Raw genomic sequence first — 11,601 nt, 5'->3', positions numbered from 1 at the left:
AAACCAGTGGAGGATGGAAGAAAAGAGTGGTTGCATGCCTCCTCAACAGACTTCAAGCTTCAAATCCCTCTTCATAATTGATTCTGGCCTGCCCAAAGGCTCTACAGGATGTCTCTGGTAGAAATACAGAACTTCCTGTAGAAAGTCCTGTAGCTTCCTGTAGAAGGTTGAACCATGACTAGATTGTGTCTGAACCCTGAAAAAAATGAGTGTTCATGGAGGGGATGGATGTGAGGATGCCTGGGAACTTGGTAGGGACCCTTCTGCTTGTGTTGGGAGGCCCCCTTTCGACATTGTGTTCCTGCAACATCTTCAGAATTAACTCCCACAGTAGCACATTGACATTGGTGTCTCCTGTAATGTTACCCAAAAACCTCTAAAACAACATAAAAGGAGCAAGCACCATTCCCCTAAACCAAAACTTAAACGGTCCCTCTAAAAAATGGTAGCTGCATGCAGAGCCTCAGTCAATCTTCACTGATGAGTATATTGTCTGCATAAACCAAAGGCATGCATAGAAACCTATTGTACCGGTCAGAACAAAAAATGAGTATGACATGATGGGCATGTAGCCAAAATATAAAATTCTAGAAACAAGCTTTGTCATCTCCAGCTTGGTGAAGAAATAGAATGTGGCATAGAGAAACAGGTAAAATGCTGAGGAGCCTGCAGTCAAATAAGATCTCCACCACCAGTTGTAATCTTCACTGCACAATTCGAAGTAGCATAGGACAATGGTGATCTCTACACATGTAACAATGAGGATCACAAAGACACTGAACAGGAACCCAAATATATAGTAGAACTGATGCAGCCATATTGAAGTTAATATGAAGAATAGTTCAATGAATACAGCTCCAAAAGGCAACATGCCTCCAATTGGTATTGAGAAAATGGGCTGCATATACCAAGATTGCACTGGAATCTGCCTGGGGATTTTATTGGTCTTCACTAGATCTTCAATTGCAGGTTCCTTGTAGCCAAAGTAACTGCCCACAAAGACCAATGGCACAGAAATTTCAAACCATAAAAGGACCAAGACAAACATAGTCCCAAAAGGAACTGCACCAGATGAATTTTTTCCCATAGCAGTGCATTGAGAATAAAGAAAATGCAAAAGGCAATGCCTGGAAACAAGAATGCTGTCTTCAGCGTGTTCCTCCTCCATTCTGTGCCCTTGAACATCTTATATAGACGTGACGATGCATACCCTGCAAACAAACCCATAAACACCCATAATAGCAGCATAGCTGTCATTAACCCTCCACGGTTCGAAGGAGAAAGGAAACCAAGGACTGCAAATATCATTGTCACTGGTGTCATGGCAAAAAACTGAACTCCAGTTCCCACATAGACACAAAGTAAGCTTGCATTGGTTGGGGCCCTGACCACATCTCCATGGACCGACTTCCATCTTGTTTCCTCTTGAGCCTCATCCTGTGTTTCTAATTGGTTGTATTTTGAGATATCCCAGTACAATGTTCGCATCATGATCATTGCAACCATTCCGGAGAGAAATAAAACAATCATCAATGAGTTGATGATAGAGAACCAATGGATCTGATCATCTGTCATAAGAAGGTAATTATCCCAACGTGATGCCCATTTCATAGGGCTCTCCCGGAAAGTAACATCACAAGTGAATATAACTTCTTTGTCTTCTACAACTTCTTGGGGAATCTCAGAATTTGACACTGTATGCTTGGTATTTGGATCACAAGTTGTCAAATGGGCTTTGACATTATCCCATGGTTGTTCATACTCATGCTTTACACTCACTGAGAATTGCCACCCTCGACGTGAACAGTCCAAGCTTCTTCGTATGCTGGGTTTCCTGTGGCGCAGCTTCCTGTAGAAACGCCTGTAGAGTGCCCGGCTTCTGTAGGATGTCTCTGCGCCTTTGAACGATCTTGGTATGCGGGAGAATTTTGAACAAGCCGAAAAACTTGGCGAAGGACGTCAGTTTAACAGAATTCAGAGGCAGAGGATTCAGCCGAAGAGGTTTGCAAGTGTAAATGAATCAGCAGTTAACGTGAGTCTTCAGCCGAGCATTCCTTTAATTACTGCGTGATTTGTGGTGAGGTGGCAGAGACGTGCACTGCTCATGCAAACTGTTGGTCCCCTGCAGTGCCATCTGCCTGTAATCCCTTACCCTTAGTTGCACTGGAGTTTAAAATATCCACAACTGTCTGTGTTTTTTTCAAATTTCACGTGAGTTGTCTAACACATACGTTGCATGATTCCTGGCTGATTGATAGAGAATTGGACAAGGAACTATCGGCTTAATCCTGCTATATTCGTGGCTCAATTCCACCATTCCATTCATTCGTGCAGTTTTTAAATTAGATTTGTGCAATAAAAGAACGAGTTTCAGTCACGTCCCTGAAGTCAAATGGCTGTTGTGAGGTGCTGAGGCTAGTCATTGCTGCATGCACTAGTTTCTTTGGTTGCATGAGGGCTTGGCTGATGATTTATGGTTGTTTTTTTCCTTGTGCAGGTGTCCTCTGGCCGGATGCATGCTGCAGGAGTTCATTTCCACGCTCAGATCTGCACCTTCAAGCTGCTGTTGCTGAATTTTCACAGGACCGGAACCTGTTTTCGCCATTGCTCCCAAACGATAGATCGGATCGATCTGAAAATTGCTGAGCATGTTCCTATCATCATGATGCACCTCCCATAGCAAAATTGCGATCAATGGATGCACATATTTCGAGAAAAATGGAAAATGGCTGAAGATTTCAGAGATCAATTTCTCAGAAACCGTGCATCGGAATTGGCTGAAACTACTTGGGTAGGTTACTATCACCCATATGCATCTCCCCATGAAACAGGTTTTGAAACGGATGCACGGATATGGAGAAAATGCAAAAATGGCTGATGGTGATGGAGGTTGATTTCTTGGAAACCGTGCACCGGAATTGGCTGAAACTGCTCAAGCATGTTGCCATCGCCCCTATATGATTCTCTGTAAAATGGTTTTTCAAATGGATGCATGGTTTTCAAGTTATGGAAGAAACAAATTCTGTTCTAGGTATTTTTGCTTCAAGGCATTTTGCAGTTTTGTTGCATGGTATGAAAAATGAACTTGGGATGTGATGCAGGTATGGAGATGATGGAGGAGGAGTTTGAAGATTGCAGGAGGACTTCTGAACCCTTGAGGAAGCTACCATGTTAACCAAACCGCCTCTTTGAAATCCATTTCTAGCTTCCTACAATTTCTACAGGAACTTCCTGTAGAAGCACAATGTAGAAGCACAATGAGGTGGAAAAATGATGGAGAAAGGTGAGGGATGGACACAAAGGTGCTTGCAGGCCTAACCAACAGATTCCAAGCTTTATGTTCCCTTCCAAAATCAAATTTGGCTCGCTTGAAGGCTTTACGGGATGTTTCCTGTAGAAATACAAAACTTCCTTTAGAAGCCACAAAAATTCCTTTGACCTTGTTTTGAGTGACCCTCTTGACCTGAAATGTCCTTGTTGCAACCTGCAATTATTCAATGCAAATTAGCTTTATTTTTCTTTTCTTTTTCTCTTTTATTTTGAAAAACAACTAGGGCGCCTCATGGAGGTTTTCACCCTAATTGCCTGCCCTGGGCACCTCCAAGGGAGGTTTTCACCCAGAGATCTTATTCTCTTTCCTCTTTTTTCCCAACCCATTGACCGCTTCATGGAGGTTTTCAATCAATGAGCCAATCTAAGGCACCTCCGAGGAGGTTTTCACCTTAGATTTTTATTTTCTTCTTATTTTCATTTTTTTTTCTTTTTTTTTTTTGTTTTTTTTTTCTACCCTACCCTACTTGAAAAACACAATCATTTTCAAGTGTAAGAATACTTCCAATGGAGCCATGTGCACATCGAGATTAGAGACAAAATGATGTGGAGGCTTGAAATACATGCTTTGACAACTACCCGGATTTCAGAGACCAAATGATCTGACTTTGAAGGGATCAAACATAGCTGAGGAAGAGAGTACCGCTGCAACTTAGTGACCTTCTGAAACCATATCTCAATATAGCCTTGATATCCTTGGTCCTTTTGCTGATCTGGGTCATGTTTCATGTCACTTTCTACTATGACTTCCTCATCTTCCTCTTTTTGCTGATCTTTCTCTTGAATACATGGAAGATTTGATGGTAACCATGAGGGAACTCTCTCGATCTCTGATTTTGATGCCTTCTCTTCATCAAGTGCAGCCCATGGTTCTCTGATCTTTTCTTTTGAATCTTCTTCTGCTGGATGTGGTCCTTCAATGCTTTCAATATAGTCACTTTTTTGCAATACTCTTCCTGAGCTATGGTGAACATCATTGAGCTCAAGAGGAGTCATTTGCACATGTTGTGCCTCATCTTTGCAATTGGGTTGAGCTGCTCCATTGTATGGTCTTGGAAATGGTGGTACTAGTAGTTGAGTGGGGGTGTATAATTGAGATGGAGGTGGATGGCATTGTGGTTGGGCAGGTGGTGGAGGCAAATGAGCGGAAGGAGAGTTGTACTGGGGCCTCCACTCCTGATGAGGTGCATTCCACTGAGGCTGTGGCTGAGCATAAGAGTGAAATGAATGAGCAACTGGTTGGGCATAATATGGATCTGTGAAGGAACAAGGAGGAGGTGTGGACTAGGAAGGATGAGTAGGGGGACCCCAAGAAGGCATGAAAGTGGCTTGATAAGGGTCATAATAGGTCTCAGATGTCCCTTGCAGTTCCTGCTGGTAAGATCTAGGTCCATGTGGCCTCCTTTGGTTCATATAATAGAGTGATTCAGTGGCTCCTTTGGCTCTCTGATATGCAGCTTTGATTCTAGGTAAGGAAGGGCACTGATCTGTAGGATGGTATTCTTCACAGATGAAACACACTTCTAAGGAGTGCATTGGACATTCGTTCCTAGGATGCTTTCTAGTGCACCTGGGACAAAAGATGACCAAAGCCCTCTTGGCTTCCTCTTGCTTCTTTTGGATCCACAGGGTATCCAATTGCATGGCAAGAAACTGCCTCATATCACTCTTGAAATCTTCTATCTGATCTTCAAATTCATCTTTGGACAAGGGACTGCTCCCAACATTTCTGCTTGTAGCCATTTGCTCCAGAGGAATGGTTTCTTCTTCTTCTTCCCTTGAGGTTCTTCAAATATGTCTTGCTGTCCACCTAAGGGTTCTTTAATCACAGCCATCAAAGAAGAGAGAAGGTTGGCTGTGTGAAGCGGTGGGGGTGTTGTGCAATCATTTTTCTAACTTATCTCTACTCCTACAAGGCATGAAATGAAATCTTTTTGGTTGATTTTTGCTTTTTTCTACTTCTACATGCAAAACTGAAATAGATTGAACTGCAACTAACTATCGTGCTAAAATGAAAATGCGGAATTGAAATGAAAGTAGGAAATGACTAATCTATTTTGCTCAAATGAAATTGCAGGAATGAAATGCTAGTCTACGCTTGCGGAATTGAAATGCTAATCTACGCTTGCATAAATGAAATTGTGGAATTGAAATGCTAATCTATGAAAGCGGGAAATGCTAATCTACTTTTGCATAAACGAAATTGCATAATGGAAATGAAATAAACTACTTAGCAGAAGATTGTAGTGGAAAATAGAAGAAAAGCGGCAATCACCAATACTCTGACGCTTCCCCGGCAACGGTGCCAAAAAGATGGTGGGCTCCAGTATTGTAGCAATAATGCTACAACTCCTGGAACTCCCTTCTTTAATTTTATCAACCCCGTAGTTCGTAACAAACTTGGAAGCGACGGTGCTGTATGCACAAGTACTAGCTCTTGTCGCAGCTGTCACTTGGTCAGCTGGCACAAGTCCGCTAGGAGCTTAAGACAACTTCTATGAGCTCTTAGAAGAAGCTTTTTAATTGATGGATGAAAGCTAACTCGAAGGAAGCTAATCTAATTGCAAAAAGAAACTGAAAGCCAAAAAGAAACGCAAACCCTAGCAAACCCTAATTCTACCAGCTAGTCCTACTGACGCAAAGGAGAGCATGCAAACTACTGAAAGAGATGCCATTACTTCTATGAAGGTAAAATACATGTGTCTAGACTACCTCTATCTGAAGAAAACATCTTTTTGTATTTTTGATTAAGTTGTTGGAATTATCATGCATGTGCTTTTAACTATTTTTGACTGTGCAGAGGTGGATCAAGGAGGAGAAATGCTTGGAAGAGGTCGGGAAGGTTCAGAGAGGGTCTAAGGAGTCCCTAACACCCTTCCAGAGAGTTTCACAGAGTTTGGCTATCAAGAAACCTCATTCGTGAGCTTCTACAGGAAGTCTGCAGGGGTTCTACAGGATGTTTCAGGAATTTCTACAGGATGTTCAGAAATTTCTACAGGATGTTTTAAAATTGGATTTTGGAGGATGGGTGAGTGAGTTAAGGTGCATGAATGGATAGGGAGGTAGGGTAGGGGCCTGAAATGACCCAAGGACTGATGGATAGAGTTGAGGAGAAGGTGTAGATGGCTGGACTTACTCCAAGAAGACTGAAGTAATGCTGCACAAAAGGTAGGGTTATGAGGGCAGTATGGCAACGTGAGGCAAGAAACCAAGTTAGGAGATGGAGAAGATGGGTTGGAGGGAGTCTGGGTAGACAAAGAAGTGGTACAGGTGCTCTGCAATTTGTGTTTCCAACTGAACCAACAAAGACATGCAAGAAAACAAAGATCTAGTTATGCTACCCTAATATGATCTAGCTAACAGTAACAAGAATGGACAACAGCTTTATTTGCAAGGAAACCATGTATATTAACTATGCAATGAAGCATTCAAAGATCTGAACATGTAACCAACTTCTGCAAATGAAAACCAAACACTAATGATTGCATGGCAAATCAAAGTCAGTGTTTTTGTGGGCAGCAAAGTCATCCTAGTCACAGCTCCTGATCCCACTGAGGGAGAGGTGAAACCACAGATGTTTGTTGGCCCTTTTCTTGAAGCTTTTTCTGTTAACAACCTATCAACTAAATCTGAGCATGAAAAGCTATTTTACTCATCAAAAAACAAACTAAATAACAAAACAAGATTTAGATCTAAATAGCAGATTTTATTCTAAGAATGCAGCAAAAACACATAAAGATAATCAAAGGAGGTATTGGGCGCTTGAGATGGGCCCAACCCCAAGAGCTATAGCCTCCTAAGAGAGATTTAGAGCTGGTGCAAAGCTGGATTCATCTTTATTGAGCAAGAAAAGAAGAGTTACATCAAAACTGTCCACAAGGAGAACTTGAAAATGAGCTGAAAGCAAAGCTAATCTATTGCCTAAAAATCGAAATACAAACTAGCTAACTTCTGCCTACAAAATGACTAACCATTGGCTACAAAATGACTAACCACTAGCTAACAAAAATGACTAACTGAAATGAGGCCCTAAGCCCTCTTATTTATACAAATTGAGGACCCCAACAGTCCTCCTAAACTTTAGGGACTCGGCTGCCCAAAACTTGTAGTTAACAGCAGTCCTACTTGACTTGCTTGGCTGCCCTTGTGCTAATTGATTTGGTGGCCCTTGAACTCCGAGCTGATGGTGGAGAATTCGAGGTAAGGGCCCATAAATGAAGGGGACACCTTCCTACAAATCCTCTCCCTTGTTCTCCCACGAATTTGGCTGCCAAGTGCTCATTAAGACCTTCAATTTTGTCTCCAAGTTGACCAAAAAGACTACACAAAGCACCCATTAGACTTGTTGGCATAACGACTAACCCAATTCACTCTATTAGCATAAATATAATCAAAAACATGCAATAAACTAATGAGAATGGTGGATTAAGTCAAATTAGGAGGTTGAATGAGCCCAAATAATTATCCATTTTTGGGGCTCATCACCTATTCAAATTCACACTTGCAAAACCATCAGCTTATTGTAGTTACTTATCTATTCTTTTGTGAGTCAGTAGTCACCAGTACAAGAAATGCTCCTCCCAACCGTGAGGTCAGTCGTCTCACTGCACCTCTCCCCCGAGCCAGCTATCCCTAGGCAGTTTCAAAAACAGTATTTTACGGTTTCTACTAAGCTATCTGGTCACTACCATACTTAGCCATAGATCTTGAGCCACAACTCCAAAATAGACTCCACTGGCCATCCATCTATTGAGTCATTTCCACTTCTGTACTTTTCTCCTCCTTCTCGCCTCAGGTTCCCCATACCCTTTTGGCCCCTTTTTTTTAGTTTTTTGTTTTCAGAAGGGATCTGAGTAGATAACTATGCATAACTGTTTAACTACCTGGGGTATGCTTTCTCTAACATTGCTCTTCAACCATAGTTAACAAAAAAAAGATAATCATGTTATATTATAAATAAAATCAACACATGTTCTATTTTATGAATATTATCCTTGTATTTTAACCTTTTAGCCATATTTGGTTGATAACTTTTGAACCAAACTATTTAACTACAATAATTTAGAATTACCAAGGGTCATCACAATTATTTAAGAGGAGGCATGCTTATTTAATAGTGTTTCCAGAATTTTAATTTATTTATGTGAAAAAAATAGATGAACCATGGAGATTTAATCTCCAAAAAATGTCCATGAAATATTCATAATTGTATGCACGCATCAAGAATTCATATTAGTTTCACAATGAGTTATGAACTTCTTCAAAAATTGATTTGAAATTTTTAATTAAAATAAAATAATTGGCATTACTTGAACCTTTTAGTTAAGGTTATGTTGACGGTGTTGGACCCGCCAACATGTAAGGGGATCTCCCCGGTAAGAAGTCCCAATCAGACCTCAGACCATTTGGTGTTGGAGTCCCAGCAGTGGGTAGTACGATAATGCCTTGACCATGATTTCACATAGAGGCAAGAAATATGTCCATGTTGGTAGCAAGGGTGTGACAGCTGCAGTAAGTCAAGGAAGGTGCATGAGAGGTTCTAACACACTGAGGGTGAGGTGAGTGCACCCCTTGGAAACCTATAATAGTACACGGCTTGGAAGGGAACACATGAGCGAAGATGAATCACAAGATGGAAAGCAAGTTAGCGAGCAATCCAAAGTGATGGTTAAACCAGCAACACATTTAAGAAAGATTCATACATACTTATACAGAATAGTCCATACATGCATGCGTAAGAAAACAAATACATATATCATTTAGAGTAAACCAGATAGCATAGAATACAATACAACATATGCATGAAACATGATGGCTCTGTTATATTAATAAGTGTAAGTTCTAGTCATACAATACATCCATGTCCAACCACTAGTTCCGATAGCGGAACGTTATAGCCACAACCGCCTGCTCCTCCAAAGAGATGTACTAGCTCTGTGCAGTGGAGAAGCCAAGGCTCGTTACAATATTGTCCAAGCTTTCTCTAAGATACTCCTATCGAAGCTTGGCTGACCAAAAGCCTTTACAATGAGTTATGAGGTTCTATTTATAGCAAAGGGTGGGGTGACCCTTGACATTCCCCTTTGTGACATTTCATCTACCCTCATGACTCTTCATCTACTCTATGGTTGTTACATCCAACTATCGACACTTGAACTTCCACTTGACAAGACGTTACATTATAATGCACATGTGCCCATGTGAGACAAAATGGCTTGAGCAAGCCATGCAAGACATCACTGACACTCGGTCCATTGTGGTGAGACCAACTCTTTGGCATGCTTGTGATGGTGAAGGTGGTGAGCTAATGCCAAGCTTGGTCATCCGTGATGGTGTGCATGCGCTCCATGGTGACATCTTGCTGAAGCAAACTCTTTCCTCTATTGCATCTGGGTGCATTGGTGTGGCTCCTCCATCCAACTCGTATGCCAACATGCACATGGTCTTTTTGGGTGCAGCTGAACGGACAACACACTGATGCATAGTTTCTATGTTGATCTTCTAGTGTGTGCTGGTGGTCATGCGCATCAACTGTCAACTACATGTTCAGCTCCAGTTAGACTTGCTTCTTGTCTTTGCCTCGGTGAGTGTGCTGAATGGGTGGGATTGCATGCGTGCGCATGATGACATGCATGCTGCTAAATTCCCTTGCATGCAATTAACAACACTGCTCACCATGTCTGCTCCATGCCAGCTGCTAGGATGGATATTTAACTTGTACGGGCGTAGTTTCATCCGTGAGTGCATGTTGCACCCGCTGTTGTACCTGTTCTTCCTTGAGTTGCTGCTTGAGCACATGCAACTCCTTCTCTGTTCTGTTCTCTACCTTCGTGTGATCTTCATGTCGCGTCATCACCTCATAGCCTGAGTCTCCAAAGTTTCTTTCACCACAAGTGGATCTGCTTGAGCTTGCAACTTTGTTCTGCCTCTGTGTTGTCAACAACCTTCCTCTTGCATTCGTTGCATCCGATATGCTACCTTCAACTTCTGTTCATGATGATGCTCGCTCTGATGTTGCTGCCGTCATATCTTGATGTCCTTATCTATGAGCAACTTGATGTCTCCGTGGGTAGGCAAGTCCATAGACATTTGATCGACTGCATCCCCAAGTGTGCTCTAAATGGTGTCTTGGACTATTTTCTCTTGGAAACCATTGTACATGTACTGTTGAGAGGCAGATGAACACCTGTGATACCTGGAGACATGGCAACACTCATGGCAAGCAATCCATTAGTCGAAAACCAAAATGAACTTAAGAATTGACTTGTAACATACCTGTGTGACTGATCATGAAGGTTGCACAATTTCCGTCGGGAGGTAGGGAGACTGACTGCCAAGACTGCACAAGGCACAGTCTGGGCTACTGGGAGGCTAACTGTCTACTGGAACTGCGTGATGCACAGTCCAGTCTGGCTGTTGACTGTTGGAATTGCGCAATTTTCTGGGCCAACAATCACTGTCCCTTAGAATTGCTCAATGCAAGACTAGAGGACAGTCACTGGGAAGAAATGCGCATTTCCTAAGAGGAAGATAGAGCCTTCCCTCTCAGGATTACGCAATGTTGTCTTGGTGAGGCAGAGTCTGGGCAGCCTTCGACGGCAACTGAAAGTGAATGTGAATGTGAATGCATGGTGATACTAAGTGTAAGCATAAGTGAATGATAGTGCATGCAAATAGTGAATGAAAGATTCAGAAAATGGAACAACATGCATGTGGGTGAGGTGAGTCGCCGAATCGACGACTGTTCGTGAAAAAAAGTTTCATGCATGCGACAACAATGAGATGTTAATGAAAATTGAAATGGTGCTAGTACAAGCTAGTATATATCAAAATGATAGCAAGCGCTCACTGAAATCAAGCAGACATCATTCATACGAAGAAAAACAAAAATAACACCAGAAATTCAACACAAGACATGGGAAGCGGGCTTACCCGAAAATAGCTGAGCTGAATGTGTTGACAACTCCTAGATGTGATGTGGGATGTCAGAGATGTAAGGTTGATGTTAGGAATGAGCTCTGCAGCGTTCGGTTCATGAGTTTTGATAAAATCGAAGATGTGACACGCATTCCACAAATATAGGAAGAGAGACACTTGGTGGGAGGTTTTCGAGATGATCCTTGCATGCAACCTCTAGTTGCTAAAAGTAGATCCCTGAAGCAAGGGATTCCTTTGCATGTTGCCTTGGGAGAAGCAGCCCATGCATGCAAATCAGTTTTGCTCGGTCTGGGAGGGAACTAGTCAACTCAACTGCACATGCAAGAGACTACT

General features: G+C 42.0%; 1 pseudogene; it reads right to left on the bottom strand.

Annotated features, from left to right (window-relative positions):
* Nucleotides 1-463: 463 nt before the first annotated feature.
* Nucleotides 464-1,575, bottom strand: LOC149202810 (transmembrane 9 superfamily member 7 pseudogene; annotated as a pseudogene).
* Between the last annotated feature and the right edge of the window lie 10,026 nt (nt 1,576-11,601).

This window comes from Pinus tabuliformis, chromosome 2_1 (assembly GCF_031772625.1).
Source record: "Pinus tabuliformis cultivar Carrire ecotype Pingquan chromosome 2_1, CPIR1, whole genome shotgun sequence".
Lineage (NCBI taxonomy): Eukaryota > Viridiplantae > Streptophyta > Pinopsida > Pinales > Pinaceae > Pinus > Pinus tabuliformis.
Note: the sequence above shows the minus strand (reverse complement) of the source record. Positions and strands in the feature narration are given on the sequence as shown.